We start from the raw sequence: 24,683 nt of genomic DNA, 5'->3' as shown, positions 1-24,683 counted from the left end.
AGAGCATGAAAACTGCTCTTCATTACTATTAGATCCTTAGCAGAACAGGGCCTATTCTAGTGTGCCAGAAAGCAAAAGATGTAATTCCTTGAGAATTTCAAGTGAACAATTCCAAGAGCAAAATGCAAGGGAGACATTCCATTAAATGAAACTACTATAAAATTAAGTTTTGTTTGTTGCAAGTAAGAATTGAAGTATAACAGAATATAAAGTAGTCAGAGGTTCACATTCCATACACAAAGCAGCTTATTATTTTATCAGCAAATTAGTCATTTGTATTCTTGGTGAAGAGTGGTGTTAACTAATATGAATTAGCAATAAATTAAAGTAGGTTCCATAGTGAATCTTTTTATGACACAGACTCCTCCCTTTGCTTGTCATACGTGCTGTATGCTGCAAAGTTCTCTTTTCACATGATAGTCAGGATTGTACAAAAGGTTCAGATTATCTTTTACAAGCGATTGGCTAATGATTTTCAAAATTCTACTAGTGTGCGCTTTCTGGAAGTAAATGCCATACACAGAAAATGAACTCTCCTTCATATTTTGCATTACTCACAGTAAGCCTATTCATAAATAATGTCTCAGATTTTAAATTGTCTGGAACATTGTCTCTTTTATATTCATTGACCTCTACATAGTTAAGAACATAGTCTTGTCAGTAGCATGAAGCTTTGATAGAAAATGCTCAACTCCCTTTTGCCTTCCAAGTTGTGTAGTCATTTTTACTTGTGTACCATGAGTGCTAAGTGGGTGTAAAGTAGTACTAAATTAAAATAAGAGTGTATTACATTGTAACAGGTCACCCTCCCCAGCATCATCTTCCCTCTTATCCATGCCTTAGGTGGGGTACCCTGGGAGTGCCCTTAAGGTTTCCCACTCTCTACTCTCCTGCCACATCTTGATGGAAATTTTATAAGCAGGAGACTGCCTATTCTTTTCGCATGTTGGGGTCCTCTGCCAACAATGGCCTTGACCCCAGTCTTTTTTCTAGCTAGGTCTCCATGTCTAAACCCACCAGGCAGAGTTTGACTCTAAGGCTCTAGCCTTTTTTTCTTGTCTTGAGGCTCGTGTCCCTCCTTTATGCTCTAGCCAAGAGCCCAGCCCCCCCTAGCCCAGGGGCTTGGCCACCAGCCCCGCAGCCAAAAGGTTGCAAGCTTGAGGCTGGGGAATGGTCCCGAACCCACACCATCCCAGTCCACAAGAAAACAGGACTGTACCTCAGGTGCATCAGACCACCCTGGCCTGTGGGGTCATGCCTGCTGGCGCCAGGGTCTGTACACCCTAAAATCTGGCATCAGGACCTATGTATCCCAAATACTGCACCTTCTATGGCACCTGGGTCAGTGCACCCCAAATCCTGCACCCACAGTTGCCATGCCACGCCCCCCCACTGTAGTGGAGTCCCAATGAGGCCTCCTCCTTCCCCAGTAGCCTCACCCAAACCACTGGTGTTATTCAATAACAGGAAAAAAGAAAATCTGAATAGTCCTGTTCATGAGCTATAACCAAGAAAATATGATTATGAAGGCAATATGCCAGCTTACAGTTTGTCAGGGGTTTGTACTTCTGCTCCCCCACCATCTGCTACAGCCCTTCTTATGTTGGTTGCTGCTGCTTTCTGGGAGTCCTCAGTAACTCCCCCACCTGCAGCCACTGGACCATTCTCCAAGCCTCTCCTGGGAGTTCTGGGACACACTCCTTCCTATTGGCTGCTGGGTCCTACTACTGCCCAGCCCGGGATTTTTATAGTCCTGGCCTGCCCACTTCCAGTCAGCTGACTAGCTGGACAGGCTCAGCTTTTAACCCCTCCCCCCCCTTACCATCATGCTGTACCCAGAAAGTTCTGGTTTTAAAGGGGTTGACCTGCCTTCTGGTAACAGGGCTCCCTGTTATAACACTCTCCTTGCACTGATGAAAAAGACTATACAAAGGGAGAGGAAAAACCAGGCTCAATGTCACCAAATATTATTTGATTAGATGTGATTCTGTGGCCTGCTGTTTGGTTAGTACTTCAAGCCATATTGATAAAAACCTGTTTCTGTCTATTCTGGTTCGTGAATGTTGTCATAAGCATTTTGTAATTATTGTACTTTCAAAACATTGAATTAATTAGGCATGATATAGTTTTGGCATGTGACTGCATAGAATGGAACAGTGTCATGAAACCTACAAGCACTATCTGCAGAAAGTATAGTCCCATGGAGAATATTTTAGGCTTTTTATGCAAGCAATTTACCTTGAAGGTAGACTGCTATCTCTGACTAATATAACCTCTCTCTTTTTTTCTGTTCTTCAACAGCTAGGCCTGGTTTGTTAGCTTTTTTCTTTTTGATCACTCTTTGCTGCACAACTTAATAAGAAACAATCAAATGAGAGTGTCCTTGGTAAACTCCTAAACACTACTAAGTACTCTGTAAAGACTCTTTGATAACAACTGTATAATAATAAGCCTCAGAGACTGGGAAATTCCACCAGTTACATTTAATTGTCTGGGACCTAAAGGTACTGAAAGAATATCTAATAAATTTTCTTCCACAAGAAATGGTAGTTGTATTTAACTCTCAATGATTTTTATGAAAAAAGAAGTCAGAGTGGACACAGTAATCACATGCAAGAAATTAGTTTGTTCCAGAGCACAGTCTTAAAGCATTACCCACTGCTACATCAAGACAGTAATTTCTGTAACTACTTACAGAACTGATGAGCAACTTTAGATTATGACCCCATGACCTCTTGTAGAGAATTAATGCAAAACGTATAATACTATTCTATATCACACCAACTGCTATGTAAAACTTGTAGCTAAAAGATAGCATTCTTGAGATGCATTTTTGTATAGGAATTCTACTGAAGTATATAAAAGATAATTGCATCTAAATTTATTCAAGTTGAACTTAACTAGTATTAAACAGCATTTATATATAATTATACACACACACCTTATGATGAAGTTGGCTGGGGAGGGGGGTTTCAACAAGAGAAAATACTGTCTTGTCAGAATCAAAATGTTTTAAAGAAATGTGTTGATTTGGGTATACATTTCTGGTGAAAAATTATTATGTTAAATTATTTAATTCTCTCATTACAATTTGAAAACTGTCTGATTTTGAGAATGTAAGAATGTTTAATATTGGACTTACTGTTTTATTTATGTTGTCTATTCTATATTACATTCCAAATTTCATTCTATCATAAAGTCTGAACATAGAATTACATTCTATTTTGCAGCAAAAACAAAGTTTAAAATATTAATTTTTTCCCGAATGTGGTGGAACAAATATATTCTATTGTCCAGCCATGTGTACAGGAGTAGAGGAGAGGTATAATTGTTTTGTCCAAGATTTAAAACCAGGACACTAGCTGAGGGTCAGGAGTAAAAAAAAATAAAACAAAAGAAAATCAAACTAGTTAGGGCACAAGCTAGTTGCTAGAAACCAAAGGACAGGAAGCAGAAAACAAGCTGATCTAGGAGACCAAGGACCAGAAATAAGTCTGGAAAGAAGGTTAGGTTCAGACACAAACTGGAGTAGAAACAGAGATCTGAAGAGTGGCTTGAAACAGCTGTGTTGACGACCATCAAAATGCTTCAGTGTTGATCAGCCAGAGTGCTACTTCCAAGTTCTCTTCAAGGTACCTGAATTTTTTTGTAGCCAATGCCACAGGGTACACCTGTGAAGGCTAGCTCATCTAGCAACTGTGTCTTGAGCTGAAGCAAACTCTGGCCATTCCACTGGCTTCGCTTTTAATGTTACTAAAACTCCATTGTCACTTACCACGTTTAACTGCTGGAAGTGCAAGATTGCTTTCTCTTCTGTGAAAAGGGCATGGTAGTTTTTTAGCTCCTCTCATTATGATGTACTGCACACTCCCATCTAGCAAGATGGAAATTTATTGAAAAGTGCTGTCCTATCTGTTGTAGGCACAATGTCAATGTTTGATCATTTTCTAGCACAATCTACTTTGTCATGACTCTCATATCTCAAATTTACTTTGGGTTGTTTTTCATCATCTTCCAGTACTGGGGGTGATAGTGTTAATTAGCATCTTATTATGAGTCAATGACTAATAAACCATTTTGGGTATGGCATTGTACTGTTTGGTTTAGTCTCAGCTAAAGAAGATCTTCTGCCACTGTATTATACATTGTTTTTTTCCACTGGTAATGCCACAGTCTGTATACATAAGGCATCTTTTGGTTTAGGATAAATTTCTTAAAATTGTAGGGAAAGAGAGAGTTAGCCTGAAGTCAGGCAGAAAGCAGGGTAGAGTGTCACCTTGGAGGATAATAGACAGATTATAATAGGTATGTGTTCATCTCACAAGACAATAGAATTGCTCTGAGTGAGGTATCAGCTCATTAAACATCTGTGGGTATGGCTATAGAGCCCAGTTCTTGAAAAACAGTCCTTTCCACATTTATCACATGTGAAACTTATATCTAACAATGTAGGGTTCTTTCACAGGTTTCCTCTTTCTTTTTCTCAGAAGCCTTTGTTCCATGCTTAACAGACTGTTTCCAGGTTCTTTGACCCTCACCAATATTCTCCAAGTTGTTTGGATCAATGTTGGTCACCTTCACCTCTCTCTCTCACAAATATCTTTCAAATAGAGATAAGGACACACATGGTCTTCTTCCTACAAAGACTTCTCCATACAGCAGATCCTTGAGTATGTGGCCATCATCCATTCTCTGCCTATGACCAAGCCATCAAAGTCGACGGTGACTGAGAAGAGAATGGATGTTCAGAATATTGGTATATTTGAAGATCTCAGCATATACACCAAGACATTCCTAGAATGAAGCAAAGGCAATGCAAGTGAAAACTGTTGAGGTACTTTTCTTGAGTAGAGCATGTGGTCTCAGTCTCAGCATACAAAAGTATGTTGATGATCAAGCATGATATACTTTGGATTTGGTCTTAATAATTTGTTGTTGTTCCATACTCATTTGCTCAGGATGCTTATGATACCTGATGCTTTGCCAATGTGGATATTCAGTGATCAGCCTCAAATGACAAGCTGTTGGTAACAGTGGAGCCAAGGTACTTAAATTTCTTACAATATCCAATATGTTTTCACCTATTGTGATCACTGCTGGTAAATCAATATTCTGGCCCATAACATCAGTTTATGGAATGCTTATTATAAGACCATAGTCTTGGCAGGCATAAACAAAGTGACTGATGAGACTTTGAAGGTTGCTCTCTGTGTGGAATATCAGTTCAGTGTCATAAGCAAACAGCAGCTCACAAATCAAAATGTCCAAATTTTAGACTTTGCTTTAAAGGATGTGATGTTGAATAATTTTCTGTCTGGGTGTGTCTGAAAAAAAACAAACAAACAAAAAACCTGCCACCTTCAGTGGTAGTCCCAAAAAAGTATGTCAGAACAAGAGAAAAGAGATCCAGAAGAGGGTTGGAGCAAGGATACAGCCCTGCTTGATTCCACTTTGAATCTCAAAAACCTTAAACATTAATTCATCAGAAACAACTGTTGTTCCCTGCATTCCTGAATTCCATTATGGAAAGAGTTGATTATGCTGAAGAATTGTGGTAGACAGCAAATATTTTCCAATACTTTGAAGGGGCTTTTTTCTGTTACAAAGTCACAGGCCTTGGTCAGGTCAGTGAAGGTGATATGGAGGGGTCTTTGTTGCCAATAGTTTTTTGGGTTATCAGAGTGAGGAGATCATATCTATGGTGAACCAGTACTCTGAAGCTGCACTGTAACTATGGAAAACATGATACAAAAAAAGTTGTCTTTTAAACATCAACCAAGTGATAATCTTTCCAATAAAGTTTAGTAGTGAAATTCCAGGACAGTTGTTACAGTCTCTACAGTCTTATTTATTCTTGTACAGAGTGATTATCAGGGATTCTGGTTTACTCTGATGTAAAAAAAAATCCCCAATTTGTGGATTAAAAAAGGGAACCCAAAATCCACATTTTTCTGTGATTAAAATGTTTTACTCATAGAAAAATGTGGATTTTTGGGTCCTTTTTTTTAAATTTGAAAATTGTGGATTTTTTAAAAATCAGAGTAAACCAGGATACCTGGTGATTTATATTGGCACAGTCCCTAATATCCAGCAATTGGTAAGAAGCTTTTATAGATGGGGGAGCAGCACTTCTTCAAGAATGCCATCTTTCCCTGGGACCTTGCTAATAGCCAGATTGTCTATGGTCTTACTTAGGTCCTCAACAGTTGGAATATCATCAAACTCTTCAAAGACTTTCAATAAAGTTAAGGACCTATCATCTTCTTGATTCTGCCATACATGCCTTTGATGTTTCCAATGTCAAATGTAAATTTAATTTCCTTGCATGGTTCCAGCCAATAATCATTGGTGTGGTGTCCTGTGGTTGTACAAGACTTCTTGCTTTCCTCAGTTCCATCAATGCCATCTGAGGCATTCTTCTTGAGATATGACATAGCAATTTGTTTGGCTTTTATAAATGGAATCAATTCATGTGAGTGCACCTCAAGCCAATCTCAAGTTTCTTCTGACCTATTTGCTGAATACTGAGTCAGAAGTGACATCAACCTTTTTTGAAGGTGTGCCTACCAGGCTTTGTTCACTCCTGAGGGTACCACCCTTCTGGTGTCACCCCGCCCCCCAGGGCTCCTTGAGGGCAATGCGGGTGTTCTTTCCCCGTGTTGCCGCCCCTGCTCTCTCCTGCCACGTCTTGGTGTACTGTCAATGGGGGTGGTCACCTAGCAGGTCCCTCGCTGCGCGGGTCTGACCTGGCAAATGTACACAGGGCTCCAACCACCCCTGCACCCCGGGGGCCTCACGCCGCCTTCTTGAGCGGACCCTGTGGAGTCACGTGGCCCATCTTGCCCGTCCGCTGTCTTCCCTTATCCCTAATGGGTCAAGCACCTATGGGTATAGAGTTGGCTCCAGACCCCCTACCCCTAGGACTCTAGCTGCAATAGACTCTGGTGCCAGTGGTCCCAGCAGCAGCCCCGCCCCGATGAAGATCCTCCTTCGGGATCCTTGTCACCTTTCCATGCCTGGCGTTCACCTGGTTCCGGCGAGCCCTCTGCAATGGCTCCTCCTCACCGCCGTCCCATTTGGGCACCTCTCATCTACTGCCAGCTCCCGGGGGCTGCTGCTGGCTCCCTCTCTCTGGCTTCCCTTGTTCCAGCTCCCCGTTCTTCCCCAGATGTCATGGGGCCTCACACTGCTCCTCCACCATCGACAGATCCCCCACTCTGGGGCCATCCGCCCCTTCCACTGCAGCTGCCGCCATTTTTACCTTCACCAGTTGGCATCTGGACCTGACATCACTGGCCAGCCACAGCTGTATGAAGAGCTGGCTCAGGAGCCACGCAAGTTTCACGGGTGTGTCGTCCCCTTCCACAGGTGAGTTTCTGGTGTCACCCCAGTCTCCGGGACAGAAGGCTTCCCCACTTCTCTTTCGACATCTTACACAAAGGCAGCTCTGGAACAGCTTCCTCCAGAGCTTCCATAAGCTGTAAGGTTTTCTGATTATTAGATGCATTAGTGATGTTAATGTATGACAAACACTGATACTTAGTTTAGAAGATTTTCTTTGGTTTCAGTTTGATCTTAGTGACCACAAGCAAGTAATCAGTGTTGCAGTCTGCACTATGCTAGCTCTAAGTAAGAAGGACATTATTGAGATTGGACCATCTACTGGTGATGAGGTCCAAATGGTGTTGGTGCCTGAATTTTGGGTTCCTCCATGATACTTTATGGCATGGCTTCATTTGAAAGAATGTGCTGGTGATTAATGTTATGTTATCCATCAAAACACCAACAGCTTTTGTCCAGGAAAATTAGCCAGGATTCATTAAAGCCCCCAAGGAGATGTAAGTTCTCAATTGTTAGGATTTTACTGAAAACACTAGCCAGTTCATTGTAAAACTTGTCTTTAAACTCAGCAGAAGAGTAGAGTATGGGAGCACAGGTGCTCACTAAGGTGACTGTGCCTTCTGAAGTATAAAGGTGAAGCATGATGATTTTCTACGAACCATTTGATGAAGTGTTGATCATTTTGAGAAGATTTTAACTGTGAGGATGGATACATTTAGAATGTATTCTTCAGGAAGAATGGACAAAATTTAGAAACAACCAAGTTTGGAACATCTAGAAAGTGGTCCATATTCTACATTACACCTGGGTTACAGGCCAGAATGGGGTTGTGCTATAACTCCATTAAAATTATTAGAGTTGTGCCAGGGACTCATTTTTCTCATTTGATCTATACACATTTAATAAAATTGCAGTATAAAATGTTGATCCTGTAATAAGGTGGACTTACTTTCTTACATAGTCCCACTTGAGGGGTAAGTCTACATGAGACAATACAGCAATAAGCTATGGTGATGTAGCTCATCATGATGGTGATGTAGCATCAGCAGGCATGCTGCTAATACATAGTAGCAATAAGCTAATGTGCAATAGGGCCTAAAATGACCTGTACACCCTTGGAACTGCACAGTACTGGTGGGTACTGCTCAGTCGTTTAGTACTTGCTTTATGCGCTTCTTTGGTGCATCCACACATGCCCCTGACTGTGCAGTTGGTACTGTACAGTTATGTAGTACTTGCTTTAGGTAAATGACCTGTATGTCCTATTACATAAAGCAAGTACTAAATGACTGTGCAGTACCAGCTACAGAGTCAGGCACATGTATGGACATGCCCAAGAAGTGCATAAGAACATCAGAGTGGGTCTACAGGTCCAGTGGAAGACCTGGTGCTGGTGTTTTCCAAATTCAATTTGTTGGAACTCTGAAAATGTATTTTTTCCAGATTTTTTTCAGGTTTTTTAAGATACAGTAACCTTCATAGGTATTGCACAGGCACATAAATGCTTTAGGCTTGTTTTTCTACAGTGCTTTCTACATTAAATCTATTAAACTAAAAACTATTGATCTACATTAAATCTATTAGACTAAAACTATTAGCAAAATGCTTCCACAGTGTCAAGCTTCAACTTGATACAAAAGGCAACATACAACTTGCAAAGATATTAAAAGGAAAAAAAAAAAGCCAAGGTCTTGCCTATGATAAAATATTTTGCTCCATTATATTGTAAATAGACTGAGAGGAAATTTGAGAAACATTCCTTACAAAAAAGAGTTCATAAAGCTGAATTGGTATGGTACCAAAATGATTTTTTAGAAATTAAAATATAAATCTAACATACACACACACACACACACACACACACACACACACACACACACACACACACAGGATATAGGACTGTCTTTAGGGGGGCAAATCGGGGCAACTGACCCAGACCCTGTGGAGCTGGGCAGAGCAGCATGGTGACTTCACACTGCCACCGGCTTCACAACTTGCTGCTCGGCCCCCCCATGCCCCCTCTCCAACTGCCAAATCTGGCTCGTCCACCCACTTGCCACCCCTGCCCCACAACCGAACCTGCCTCTGGCTTCCTAGCATCCTAGGCTGATTTGCCCTAGGCCCTGCACTCTGGTTGGTTCATCTCTGCATACATACATATATACATACTCACACACGTATATATATATTTCTCCCTTAATACATTTCCATTTCATATATAAATTATAAAAGATGTAATTCTATTGTTAAATATTGTGTGTCTATTTTTAAAAACCCTATTGGATGGTTACCATTTTCCTTTGTATATTTGAAACTTCTCTATAATGCCAGGGAGAAGGTTGCAGTAATCGAGGGAAATAATTGAGCTGTATAAGCATTTCAGCAGTAAGAGTAATCTTAAAAATAGTAAGCAGGACAAAAAAGAGTCAGTATGGTTAAATGGGATTATGAAAAGACATCACTTTTGTCCCAGGTGAAAGCTTTTTGTTATGGGATTGTACAGATATATACATCCACTGTCCCACTGTAAGTCCCTCTGAAGTACGATAGATAAAATGTAGTAACACTTTTTCCTGAGCAATTCTTTTGTAAGTTTGTGCAGATATTGCAGCTCATTCCAGGGATAAGACTCTCAGGCTGTGTGCTCTTATTGACCACCTAGTGGTGAAGGAACATCTATGCAGCTTGGGAGGGTAATGTGTGTAAATGACTGTGTAGCTCCTGTTTTGATCCAGGTCAAACACCGGGCAGTCAGTCCCAGGTCAAGTAAGGGGTCTGTTAGAGTTACATAGAATACAAAAGGCAAAATAAAAGTCATTCAAGAAATTAAATATCCAAGTAAGTAAAACAGAAAAGACAGAAACTATGGCAAGCCATGGCAACAACTGGGCCACACTGAGATGCCTCTACAGGAGTTATAGAGGAAATTGATAAACCAAACAATGGGAAATCACAAAGATCAAGTGACAAAATCACGCAACAATCCTGATGGAACCCAAACAAGAAACTGCAGATCTACTGAATCCTTATTAAAAACAGTCTCTGTTTGGAGAGGCATCTACAGGCATCTGTATGAGGAGAGACTAAATGAGCTATGACTTCTTAATTTAGACAAAAGAATTGGGGGTGGGGGTGGCATACTGAAATCTATACAATAAAGAATGGTGCAGAGAAAATAAGAATACATATTTACTATTCACCATATTTTACTAGGGGACAGTCAATGAAATTAGTGAAGTGCAGGTTTAAAATAAGCAAAAGGAAATTATTTTTCACTCACTGTGTAACTACCTTGTGGAACACAGTGCTACAAGCTATTCTAGAAGCTGACAATTTAATGAGGTTCAAAGGAGGATTAGACAAATTCATGCAGGATAAGTCAATCTGTGAGCATTAAATACATAGTATGGCTGAAACTGAATTCTCTGAATTAGGATTTCCAAGCCTTCTAAATATTGGAAGATGCAATGTAAGAAGGGTGGGGACACCTCAGTCTGGATGAGCCCTTCATATATACCAGAGCTGCCTCTGAGCTCCTGCCTACTGACACTCCCACCATTGCAACAGCAGCCAGAGTCTTTGGGCTCCTCCTTCTTCCTCTGGCTTTCACTGCCTGCCCCCACCCTAGCTAGTGGAGCAGTGCAGTGCAGCTGGCCCTAGGGTGCTGAGGGTGAGCCTAGGGCTATGTGGGCATGCAGTGCATCAGTTATAGGGACATGAGTGCATGATACAGAGTTGGGGGAGGGCGTGCACAGTGTGCAGTGTAGTGTAGGGTGGGAGATGCTCTTGTGGCATGTGACCAGAGGCCCATGGCTCAAGATGGTGTAGCCTGCAGCTGTTTGGCCTCCAGCCACTTAGTATTTGGGTCGTAAAAAGGGGATGGAGCTAGACTGTTCTCAGTAGTGGCAAATGACAGAATAAGGAACAATAGACTCAAGTAGCAGCAAGGGAAGTTTAAGTTAGGTATTAGGAAAAGCTTTATCACTAGAAGGGTAATAAAGCACTAGAACACATTATCCAGTTTGGTTGTCAAATCTCAATTGTTGGAGGTTTTAAAAACCCGGATAGACAAAGCCTTGGCTAGGATTATCTAGTTGGGGGTGGTCCTACCTTGAGCAGGGGGTTGAACTAGATGACCTCCTGAGGTCCCTTCCAACACTAATTTTCAGTGAATTTCTTATGCCTTCAGGGAGAAATGGAAAATAAATATGCTAAAATTATAAAATCCTCTATTTATATCAATAAAATAGAAAGAATGTGTTAAATATTGGGAAGAAAGAGAACAAGACCTCAGCTTTTGGCAATTTGAAACTATGCATGATAATCCACTGGTAGGCCACCAAAAGAGTATGTGAAAAAACAGTGTATGGAAAAAGTTGGTTGGGAAAATAGATTTATGAGTCATCAGTAAAGAGATGGTAGTAAAAGTCATATGAGTAGATATGGCTACCTGGGGGTAAGGTTCAAAGAGAAAAGAAGAAAGTCCAAAGGACAGAACTATAAGTGACACAACAGATCAGATAAGGGAAAAGAAAGAACTGCCAAAGGATATTTTGATGAAGCAGTTGGAGAAGTAGGTGGAAAAACCACAGGAGTGTGGGGCAACAGAAGCCAATTAATTATTTCAGTGCTTTGCTAACACTCTCGTGTTGGCTAGTACATGATATTTCAGTGCAATCTGGCTCTCACAGACTGGAAATCACAGGTTTATCAAATTAATGAGTATTAATATTGACATAAATCTGGACAAGAAAAACCATTGTCAAGGAAAGTTTAGTTGCCAAGCAGATAATGGCTGCTGTGTCTGTCCATTGCCAAGAAATATTTAGAAGCCTTGATTTCCTTGGTATTTTTCTTTCTTTCTTTCCCCCTTTCCTTTTTTTTTCTTTTTTTCACTTATTGCAATTCTGTCTTCGATCGATCACTTGGACACACATATTCAGTTCGTTCTAGAAAGTTTGAAAGGATTGTTTACATGGCTAATTTTGTTCACAGGACACTGAACTGAGTTTTCTCTAAATATATGGGACAGATCAATTAATGTCTGTTTCTTCTTCCATCCTTTAATTTCCATATTTAAAACACTGATTCTTCGTTACAAGTACCATTTTTCATTCTGGGCTTTTCAATACCATGGTAGCCAGGATATTCTTAAGTACACTCCAGTCACACTCTCTCCTAGGAAAATGTTCATCCCACTTAGCCACACCTCCCCTGGCATGTTTGCCTCCTGGATTCCACAGATCTGGCTTAGCATGTCCTATTGGCTAGTTTTCAGTGGCTTCCCTCTTGAGTGTGCAAGGTATTTTTAGTTTGCTGTTCTGAAGCACCTAATTCTGTCCTTGTACTTTATAAGGAGTGTGAGTACCTGAGTTTTGGATTTTACTGTAGCATCCAGACTCCAAAAAGTAAGGTATGACAGCATTTTACACATAAGTACCTAAATCCCTAATTGGAAAAGTGCCTCCTTATTCCAGTCACTTTCCCAGTTAAATAGCACTTGCCATTTTGTCAGCAAATATAGACCCAATTCTGACCTTCACCACATTAATTTATACCTCCAGGAGTCTGTGTGCAGTGAGGCTACTGAAACCCCCTAGTATGAAGTAGAACAGCATGGGGGGGTTGCAGATAATCAAGGAAAGATAACGATTGGCGTGAGGGCAGCACACCCATCTAGAAGGGATGTCATCACTGCAAATAGCAGGTATTAATAGCTTCACTACCCTGAACTCCCTTATTCATTTATAAACAGATTTTGCATGCACATGGATATTCATTCTAATATAGGGTATTAAATGGGACTGATAGAAAAAAAAACAAGAAAAGGAGAAAAAGATAGAAGTTGGCAAAAAATCACTGTGACATAGGAGCTGAAGAGGGTATTTTGGATATGGGTTGGGTGAGGGACTGAGAATGGTTTCCATTTTGTGACTCATTCCTTAGAGCCCAGGTGGTTGCTTATTCCCTCATTTTTCCTATGCACCTGGGATGCCTACATGTCTATTTGAAGGGAGTGAGAGAGATGAGTCTATAAAAATAAGTCATCAGACCTAGTTTGGTTAAACTCTTATTCATTTTCAAATCCCCCCCGCCCCCTTTTTTTTAAATGAAGTTCTGTAGGAAACAGACCATGTTGAGCATTGCATTAGAATTGTAAGGAATACCCAGAGAAAGAAAAACTCTGTGCATGTATTTGCACTTTCTTTAAACTCGCCACTTATATGCATGCTAAGTTTGTTTGACATTTGGATTATGATTTTTGTCAGGGTTGCTTTTTCTCTTGATTCTCCTTTGCTAGAGGTATTTGGGGTAGGATTTCTGAGCACTCTCAGTAGTGGCTTAATTCCATTCCTATTAACATTATTGAGGTAGGCCAACAGAGAGCACTTTCACAGTGTCAACTTAAAGTCCCATTTAAATGTAAAGCTCCAAAAGGACAGCATTATTAGGAAAGCTTTGTGAGAAATGGTAAAAAGAAATAGCATTGAGCACGCAGAACAGGCTTGTGAAGATGACACAGAAGAGCAAGTCAAAAGGCACAACACGGTAACCAGTGCTAGAGCTCAGAGAATCACTTATCCTTTTCTGTGGCCATTAACCTCACTCTTTTTTTATTTGTTTTTTCTTTTTTTTAACAATAATCCCTTCTCTGCTCACTGGGCTTCTTCAAAGCTATGGGAATTACTGTAGTCATTCCCAATGCTCACCAAAACATTCATTGGAAAGGTGGGGCTGGGACAGTTTACTGCCATTTAATGACCTGCTTTACATTACATTGATCTGACAGTCCAAGGAAATCATGAGCCAAGGGTAAAGAAGTGAGAGGTGAATGTGCCATATTAGAAGTTTCAAAATTATCTTTCTATATCATGTGTTCACTGTCCATGCTGAGATGGAAAGAAGCCATTGCTTATATACCATATTTTCCTAAGAAAAAAGCACCAGTTCACCAGTAGAATAGCCTGATTGCAGAGGTGCTGAATACTTTAAAGTCAATGACATCACTTTAAGATTATCAGTTAAGCATGTGCTTATGCATTTTCTTGAATTGTGAGCAAAATGTTTGGCATATTGTATTATTGAGCCCTTAGGGCAAATTTCAAAATGAAGAAAGTGAAAAAACCCCCCAAACAAACTGCCCTTTTTTTGGAAACTGTCTGGATTGCAATTAAAGTGGAAATAGGACCCAAGAGCTGCATATTTCATTCTCACATTGTTAGTAAAGTTTAAGATCAACTCAACTGTACTCAACACTTACAGTGTTAATGGGCACAAAATGAACAAACTCATCTGTTTCATTAAAGAATTAACTTTTCCAATTAAAGTTTAGCTTTTTTAGTCAATTTAAATAGGCATCATCCTAAAACAAATAGAAATACAATTTATCACTGTTATTGCTTTCTGAAGCATGATCATGATGAGCTTCTCTAGTGTCATAGTTACCAAGTTATAAATGAGATTTAAAAAAAATGATTAGACAGATTTGAGGGAAAAAGGTCAACATTATTTGTATAATGAGACATTTTATAGTCACGTAACAGCACAACTAGCAATCACTGGAATTTTGCCCTTTTAAGAGCTATTATTTGGCAGAAGGCAAGTATGCATACCTGTGTGTAAATATCCTTTGTCTAGCAGAAATTATGTATTGGTATTTTGTAAAAACTAGAAACAAAATGTTGAGCCCTTCTGTCAGAGGTTTACACTGAAGAAAATATTATTACTGTATTTCCTCGTTTTTAATTTTTTTGTCATGAAACTAGAAATGCGTGATACTCACACATACACACACATTTATATACCTATATAGCTATAGTCATAACTCAGTGTGTGTATAGCTATATAGATATATATGGATATATCCATAGTAATTTTCCAGTCATCCTATGAATTTGTTTCTTTTTTCTGTCACAAATTCATAGCAGCACGTCTCACCCAATATAGAACTAATAATGAGGAAATAATGGATAAATGGCATTAAGTTTTACCAGAAGCTCTATAATAAATAGGAAAATAAACTGGAGACATAAAATGTTATTTTAAATTGCATGCAATAAGTAAAACCATGTACAACTCCAAGAGATGTTAAAGAAAGGCTTGGTCAGTGGAAAAGAACTTCATTAGGTTATTTCATGTTTATATAGTAAGAAGAGTATTCATAATAACAGTTTAACGTCTGCTTCTATACCAATTCTTTAATTTACCAGAAAGAAAGCAACTACCATTGACATATAAAAAGTTAGGTACACAGCTTTTTTTCTGTGTTGAAACCTGTTAAGTGCAGTCTTCATGATACATTCCATATTTAGAGAATAGTGGCTTTTGAAATCACTCACCATTTTATAGGAAAACATCAGATGGCATCATGAAAGGTGCAAGCATTTCCCCATTTCCTTCAGCTTCTTGAAATTCTGCTAGGACTTTTCAAAAGTCCTAGCAGAATCTCAAGAAGCCAAACTCAATGCATATATAACATCCATTCCTCCTTCTGACTCAAAACCAGTTTTCTGGGTATGCCTGAGGAAACTGGAATTTATTGGAAAATCCTGATTCACCAAAACCATAATGTTTCAGAGACATACATCTATTTTAAAGAAAATATAGGTTTTCTAGAAACGGGTATCTTAGGATTTCTAGAATTTTCTGCCAACTTACTAGAGGGCCTGCTGAGCAACCCAGGCTTCTAGGGTCTGCAGCTCTAGGACAGTTTCATCCTTGTGGACTGTCTTAATATTGGGGTACCTTGGGCATCAGTGGCCCTTGTCTTTGGATCAGCTCCTCTACATGGATATCCTTGTGGTTCAGTCTCCCAGAACATCTAGAATTCCAGCTTACTGACAATCCCTGATCCAATTCTTTGGAGCTTAGTATTTATTTTTATTCTTTGTTCAGCTTCTCTATTTGCTCCACTGGCTAAGACACCCCTGGCTTAGCTTCTTTTTGTTCTAATCTAACAGTTCAAGGATGTAATCAGATAGATTCTGTGAAGGTGCATAGTTCTCTTGTTCTTACCTTGTGCACTGCCAGATGTGGAACATCTTTTGTCTGGCAAATAATGGGACTCCCCCATTCTTTCAATGGGCAGTGTTTATGTGCTATCAGATATGCATCACTCTCCATATTCTCAATGGGAAGTCTTATAATTATATCCATTATAAACAGAAGCCAAAGATACTACCATCCACTGCCATTTAACTTGATCCTGACATCCTAAGAGGAAGGCATTTTTATAGGATTCACAGCTTGTGTGGAGAGACAACTCCCGAACCTGTATGTCCATCTAACAAACAATGGCACTGACTTCTATGTAAAGTAACACCTTGGCTTCTAGGCCCCCTCTCAGCATCACAGGGTAGGAGCATACATCTTAGGGTAGGAGCATACATCTTCTATATCCTAGCGTGGTGCAACAATCACAAAGCTATGGGTCATGCTAGTTTGAAAATATCCTGCACCTTTTTTTGTAGAAGATACTCCATTGGGCTGCTATGAAGGAAAGATTCAGAGGGAAATTGCAAAAAAGGAGAGAAAGTAAAGAAGGTATCCTTGAGCCCCAGAAGTAAAGCACTGTTCCCAGGGCAGTTTATATATTGTAGCTAATAACTAATGCAAATGATTCCCTTGTTTTTATGTGAGGTCTCTTCCAACTCTACTTTCCTCTGGTCCTATACTTGGCTGGGATGGTTTAGTCAGGAATGATCCTACCTCAGATAGGGGGCTGGACTAGATGACTTTGTGAGGTCCCGTACAACCCTACTTTTCTATGATCCTAAATATTGAGTACTGCTATATTTGTAAGCAATGGTATTATTCTGAGGGTGCAGACAGAAGTGACAAACATCTGGCCACAGAAAGCAGTTTATAGTCATCATGACCAAACACAAGTGCATGGCTGCATACAGCTTAAAAAATAGCTGATTGGTTGAAAATCTGAATCCCCATTGCATGAGGAGTCAGATGAATATGTTTCAAAACAGAACATCTTCTGTAACTTTTCTCTGTGCTGCCTGCCAACCTCAAGCTGTTTTCAGAATGGGATGGGGAAAAGGGAGCAGAGAAAGTTTGTTCTGGGGGTTTCTTAGCCCCCACTAGAAGTTGGGGTGGGTATATTAGAGTCCCACCTCAAGATGGAGGGACCCCTCAGTTGGGGGAGGCTTCAATTAACCTGCCCCACCTTCCAGTGCTGGTTAGAGAACCCCTAGAATGAGCTCCCTCTGTTCCCTTTTCTCCTTCGCATTCTGAAAACTTTGCAGTCTTGCTGGGAGGACGGTCCATTGATAAAGGAATCAAGCTGCATTGCTATGGGATCACAGCAATCAGCTTGTTCCCCTCCACTCACCACCCATCCCCCTGGGACCAATAATGAACTTCTCTTTCTTCCAGGGGATCACTGTAACTCAGGACGCTTCCTGCAAATCATTCTCAGTTACAGCAGGGAGTTGTACTTCCATCAGCACCTTGAATTATATGTTAGTTACAGAGACCAGGGTCTGGTCCAGTTGAGTTGCATCAATGGAAGAGAGAGACAACTATTGCTTGCAGTGTACAGGCTGATATGAACACAAACAGAAGCTAGTTATTTAAATAAAAAAGTAGCATGCCCATACTACTTTTCTGATTGAGAAGTGCCAATGAGTTCCGGTTCTTGTTTTGGAGTTGACTCAGAAAATACCTTCTTCAACTCCTGTTTTGGTAATTTTGAGGAGATGTTGCCATGATGGGTCAGGACTTATGTAAGAAGCAAGAATTCTTCTGGGTGATTCCTTTTATTGGATCAACTCTAAGGTCAATATAGACATAGGCAAGCTTTCAAGTATCACAATACCCTTCCTCAGTCCCCAAGGGAGGAAGAAGTCCCAGCAGAGCTAAACTGAAGATGGAACATATTAATGTGGGTCATTATCACCTGTGAAGTGCAGATGTTAGTGAGTATGTGGTTAGGTGGACCATGAAGTCATTGTCTGTTAAGTCCCTGGTACTTAGTGTCCAGTAGACTGATGAAGTTCTGTTCACACAATTGTTGGGTAGATTTCTTTGAGCACAAGAACTGTGAGGTCATACAGAGTGTTTACTCTGTGAAACATATTCTTCTACCTGTGTTCAGCTGTCTCTGTCTTCTTGTTGTTGTTGGTTATTCATGCTGGTGCATAGTTGTTGTCTGGTTTCACCCAATGAAGAGATATCAGGATTCATAGAAACCATCTTGAAACCATTTGTCTCTCTTAAGATGCTTCAATATGGTAATGGAAGGCTCAGCTCATGCAAGGTGTGTCCACCTTGCCACTTCCCACAGATTTCCCTGGGCGTCTCCAGCAGAGAAGGTAGGCAGTAATCATGCAACAAGTAGTTAGCAGCTCCAGTGCAGAAACCTGTGAAATCTGCAACTGTGGACATTCTGTATAATAGCTTTCATTCTTTCAAAAAAAATAGCTGAATGTACTTTTCTTATGCTTTTCAGAAAGGTCAAATTTGACTGGTATCTTTACTTCACATTGATGTATATATTACCCACACAGGTTTTCCATCACCACAGTCCTCAAAAAATTGGAAAATTGGAAAATTTGAGTTTTGAATCTAGAAAATCAGGGCTGATTCAGGGTTATTGTCTGAATGTTGTATGAAATTTGAATTATGAACTGCTATTAAAATCAGAATGCAATACAATAAAAAATGAAAATCCACAAACAATCAAAACTTTAGGTTATACCTGTTGTTCCTAGTAACACTTGAAACCTCATTGACTTCAGTGGACTTTGTATCAGGTTTCATTGTAGCTCATTCTAGTCTCAGAATTGGACTAAATATTAATTGCTAGATACAGACATAATCACAGATGTTTAGGATGTGCACAGAGTGTTTGACCATTACCAAATAGCTATTAACAAATTCCAAGCTGCTTAGTATCCCTGTCTGGAAACTGAAAGACACTTGCTCTGCCCAAAGAAGGGTTTTTCTACCCAGAAGCTTACAAATTTTTCCAGCCCTTCTAGTTGGTCTAATAAAAGATACCGGATTTACCCCCAAAAACCTTATCTGCCTATGTCCTTAGACCAATACACCTACAACCAACACCCCTGAATCATTCCAAGTGTGACACTCAAGTTTAATGACATCCATTGTAAACAGAAGTAGCAACAACAGCAACAACAAAACCAACAATTTATCATTTCTTAAAGTGCATTGCTATTATAGTTATTTACTGGGAAAGAACTGACAGAAGAATCTTGTTTATTATGTGGTGAACAAATAGAAAGAAATGATAGAAACAGGATGAACAAGGACAATGGACACCTGTACATGTGCTGAGAAAGTGCTCTGATGGTGTAATTAGCATGCTCCAGCCAGTCTCCATGTCTCATGTACCAGCATCCCCATGCTTCAAAATGGCAATGGGGGCACTTTAACTAAAGTTTGTTGACCAAGACACTGTGGGCACTTTAATTAGAGCAGCTTACAAAGCCACTCTAAAGTACCCTCCACCCCCAGAACAGGTGTAAAAACACCCAATAAGACCAGGCACTAAAGCAAAACTTTTTTTTTTTAAGGCTAGGGACAAAATTACACAAAAAACAGTATAAGTGTTTGGAAACAAGTTCAAATCTGTAACAGAACAGAAGTTCAATGCACATAAACTACTTACAAAATAGCAAAAATGTGGTTTAAAATAAATCTGGATGGGTGTAGTATCAGACTTAACTGATTTAGGTTAAATTGCTTTATTGAAATTCTGTCTCAGCTCCCTTCAGATTCCAGTTAACCCACAGTACCCCAGCATCCTACGTTGCTTTTCACCTCACCCTCAGTCCCCCCACCACACAGGTCCCTAGCTTTTGGCATGGGCCATTGCAGGCATGTGGCTGCATTTCTGGAATCAAAACCGAACGTCTGTTCACTTGCTTATTGATTCAGTCTGTGCAGCTTAGGGTAACCTGCAAAGATTGAATTGATTCATCCTTGAGCTTCTTAACTGTACTTAGCATAAGGGGATGAATTAAAACTACCCAAATGACAAAATATGTAAGTTTATCTTCCAGTAACATATCTAAACACCATTTGATACCTGAATCACAAAGACTAAACTGAACACATTAACAACCTAAGAGGCAGATCTGTCATTTCCTATGAGGTCAAAGTGGTATTGACTTGAAACTGACTAATCAGTTCAGATAAAGAAACTACTACACAGCAAGGGCCAGATTCTATTCTACCTATTAGGCATGTAAGTGGACTTGGTTGAAATTCATTTCCTTTTATGACCAGGTGATGTATCACCTGGACAAGGGGGAAGAGATCAATGTTGTATACCTTGACTTTAAAAAAAGCCTTCAATCTGGTATCCCATGATCACATCTTGGCTAAACTGGCTAACTGTGGCCTTGACATCACCATGATCCACTGGCTGGGGAACTGGCTCCATGGTAGGACCCAGAGGGTGGTGGTCAATGGGAGCCAATCATCTTGGTGTGCTGTGACCAGTGGGGTCTGTCTGTCCTAGGGCCTATACTGTTTAACATCTTCATCAATGATGTGGACATTGGTGTCAGAAGCAGACTGGCCAAGTTTGCCAACAACATGAAACTCTGAGGTAAAGCATCACACCTGAGGATTGGAGGGTGATCCAGGTAGATCTGGACAGACTCATGAAATGGGCGGATGAGAACCTAATGGTATTCAACACCGAAAAATGCAAGGTTCTCCACCTTGGAAGGAAAAACCTGTACCATGCTTATAGGCTCGGTAGTGCTACACTGGTTAGCATTACAGATGAAAGGGACTTGGGGGTCGCGGTTGACCACAAGATGAACATGAACCTTCAGGGGTGCTCTTCAGGATCTGGGGGAATGTCTGTTCACCAGAGCCCCACAAGGGATGACAAGATTGAATGGTCACAAACTCCATTGTGACCGATTCAGGCTGGACGTAAGAAAGAACTTCTTCACTATCTGCGCTCCCAAGGTTTGGAATAGACTGCCACCAGAGGCGGTGCAAGCACCCACTTTGAATGCCTTCAAGACACATTTGGATGCTTATCTTGCTGGGATCCTATAATCCCTGCTGACTTCCTGCCTCTGGGGCAGGGGGCTTGACTCGATAATCTTCCGGGGACCCTTCCAGCCCAAATATCTATGAAATCTATGAAATCTATTTCTCTTTATGTGTCTAGATGGCAGTATTTTAGCCACACAAGTGCTAAAAATGCCACTTAGAACTCTATTTCACCAATAGCGTGGATGTTCAGTAAGCTGCTCGTAGGTCAGGCTCTTACTCAGCTATGTGTGCATTGCTTTTTTGGATTTATATTCATATCCATGGACTGAAAATGTGTGAATTGGTTATGGTAGGGAAGACCTAGGACCTGAATGTTTAGCTGCAATAGCTGAGTGGTTAGGATATTTGGCCAGAAAGTAGGACACATGCATTCTATTACACTACATTGGTTTGACCTTATATTTCTCTAACTTCACAGAACAATGTTCTAACCATCACACCAGAGGTCAGCTATTACTTAGCTCTTTCTTTAGTGTTTATTTTTTTTGAAGCTGAGCCACTGTCCTTTATTGAATAAAACAGATGGAGAACATTTTTGTGGCAAAGTTTCTACCTTTTAAGAAACAAGCATCCAGACTGAATCAAGGACCTGAACAGGGTGAAGTAGAGTCACAGTTAGGTGCCTAAGCCCACCTTAATGCTTTGTAAGCTCTTGACCTTCATCTCAAGTTTGAACTAATGCTGGTGAGAACAGATTTTGTGATATGGAAGATGTGATTATTTTCTTTAGCATGTTCCATTTTTTCATTGTTCTGTACTTCACAGTTTTGCCAGGAATATAACTTGAAGAAAATCAGTTAGGACATATGGAAATCACAAAAGGAAGCCTGTGCTCACAGTATTTCTGGAAACATAACAGCTTCCAGAGAAAAGCAGTTTATATAATTTGGAATAGTCAGATAAGCAGCCATATTTTTGGGTGCTCATTAGAGAATGGTGAATAATTTATAGCAAATAATTTAGCTGATGAATTTCAACTCTCTTCAGCTCACAAATTGTCCATGAACAGATTTTGATTTTCCTAAATTAGTCCATTATTCACAATCTTTCACTGAATAATTTCTATGAACAATTTTTGCTCCGCAGTGTGTTTGTGGACAGTTGTGGCAAAGAGTTATATTTTCAATTTGTTTTGTGTTGACACCTAAGTCCCACAAAATATTTCTGCTGTTTGATTGAGTAAGCGATTCTTAAAATCAAATGTCATCCAAAACGTTACTGTTTATCACTGATAAATTTATTGTCTACAATGTTCAGCAGCACTGCATCTAGGGACCCTGTCTTGCAAAAGCAAATGCACAACTTGATTCTAATAAGATTACACATGTGGGTAAATTTAAGCAAATGTGATATGTATTTTGTGAAATGTCTTCTTTTTGCTTTCTCTTTCTTGCTTATGTTTTCCATCATAATTAGTTATCAGCTTTGACAATGTTGTGGGAGACTGGATCAAAAACCTTGCTAAAATCTTCACTCCCACAACATTTTCAAAGGGAAACTAAGGAAGTAGAGGTTGGATGAATAGACTGTCAGAGGGATAGAAAATGGCTGGATTATCAGGCTCAGAGGGTCATAGTCAATGGCTCAATGTTTAGTTGGTAGCTGGTATCAAGTGGAGTGCCCCAGAGGTTGGTCCTGGGGCACATTTTGTCCAATATCTTCATCGACGACCTGGAAGATGACATAGATTGCACCTTCAGCAAGTTTGCAGATGACACTAAGCTATGGGGTATGTCCTCAGCAGGCTTGCAGGTAACATCAAGCTGTGGGGAGTAGTAGATATTCTGGAGGGTAGGGCTAGGATTCAAAGTGACATAGACAAATTGGAGGATTGAACCAAAAGGAATCTTATGAGGTTCAATAAGGACAAGTGCAAAGTCTTCCACTTAGGATTCATGGATCCACAGAAGTTTAGGGCTGGAAGGGACCTCATGACATGGAAGCATTCCATGCACCAGTATAAGCTGGGAACTAACTGGCTAGGCAGCATCTCTGCAGAAAAGGACCTGGGAGTTACAGTGGAAATTAAGCTGAATGTCAGCCAACAGTGTGCACTTGTTGTCAAGAAGGATAATGGCATACTGGGGTATATTGGTAGATGTGTTGTCAGCAGATCAAGGGAAATGATTATTCCCCTCTATTCAGCACTGGTGAGGATACACCTGAAGCATTGTGTCCAGTTTTGGGGACTCCAATACAGATGTGGACAAATTGGAGAGAGTCCAGTGGAGGGCAATAAAAGTGGTGAAGGGGCTGGGGGACATGACTTATGAGGAAAGGCTGAAGGAACTGGTCTTATTTAGACTAGAGAAGAGAAGCCTGAGAGAAGATTTAATAGCAGCCTTCAACTACCAGAAGGGGGGTTCAAAAAAGGATGGAGCTAGACTGTTCTCAGTGGTGGCAGATGACAGATCAAGAAACAATGGTCTCAAGTTGCAGCAAAAAAAGTGTAGGTTAGCTATTAGGAAGAATTTCCTCACTAGGAGAGTATTAAAATGCTGGAACAGGTTACCCAGAGAGGTTGTGGAATCCTGGAGGTTTTTAAGACCCAGGTTGACAAAACCTTGGCTGAGACGATCTAGTTGGGGATGGTCCTCCTTTGAGCAGGGGGGTGGACTAGATGACCTCCAGAGGTCTCTTCCAACCTTAATTTTCTATGATTCTATGACTCTATTAATTTAATACAGTTGAAGTGAATATCTTGTGTGTAAAAGGAAGCTTTGAAGATTTTTTTATGTTTTGTATAGAAATTTCTAAGCTCTGGCAAGAGTATGAACAAAATTTTTGAGGGTTAGTAATCATTCGTCTCTCATAATCTTTCTGACTAGGGGCAGACATTACACATGAAACTGTTTAGGTGATCAGAAAATCCTTTAAACATGTAACAGAACAGATGTTCAGTACACATAAATCAGTTTGAAAAGGGCTGAAAACAGTTTCAGATAAAGCTGGTTGAATATAGTATAGACTTAACTGATTTGGCTCAGAGCAGTTTTTGCAATGTCTGTCCCTGACCTCTGTCTGTGCAGTTATTAAGTGATTTAGCCTAGCCAGATTAGACTAACCTGAAAAGACTGAATCAAGTCAGGCTCACACATTTTGAATGTCTGTCCCTAGCCTATTAGTACTCCCCTTTTTAGCCTTGAAATAAGATCAATTATTTAGACTCATAATATAAATTATATTCACTGGGGACAAAAGGGGTAAACAGATGTATATTATTCTAAAGGGAAAATAATAGCTTATAGTTTATTAAATTCAAGAGTAAATGATAAGTATGTATTTAAGCA

General features: G+C 40.1%; 1 long non-coding RNA gene across 1 annotated transcript; it reads left to right on the top strand.

Annotated features, from left to right (window-relative positions):
- The first annotated feature begins 8,338 nt into the window (after positions 1 to 8,338).
- LOC109306241 lies at positions 8,339 to 23,552 on the top strand. Its single transcript, XR_002099899.1, has 3 exons — positions 8,339 to 8,351; positions 12,942 to 12,947; positions 23,435 to 23,552. It is a non-coding gene; the product is annotated as an uncharacterized LOC109306241 (long non-coding RNA).
- Positions 23,553 to 24,683: the final 1,131 nt, after the last annotated feature.

This window comes from Crocodylus porosus, unplaced genomic scaffold, assembly GCF_001723895.1.
Source record: "Crocodylus porosus isolate Cpor-Errol unplaced genomic scaffold, CroPor_comp1, whole genome shotgun sequence".
Taxonomy (NCBI): domain Eukaryota; kingdom Metazoa; phylum Chordata; order Crocodylia; family Crocodylidae; genus Crocodylus; species Crocodylus porosus.
This window is presented reverse-complemented; position numbering and strand designations above follow the sequence as displayed.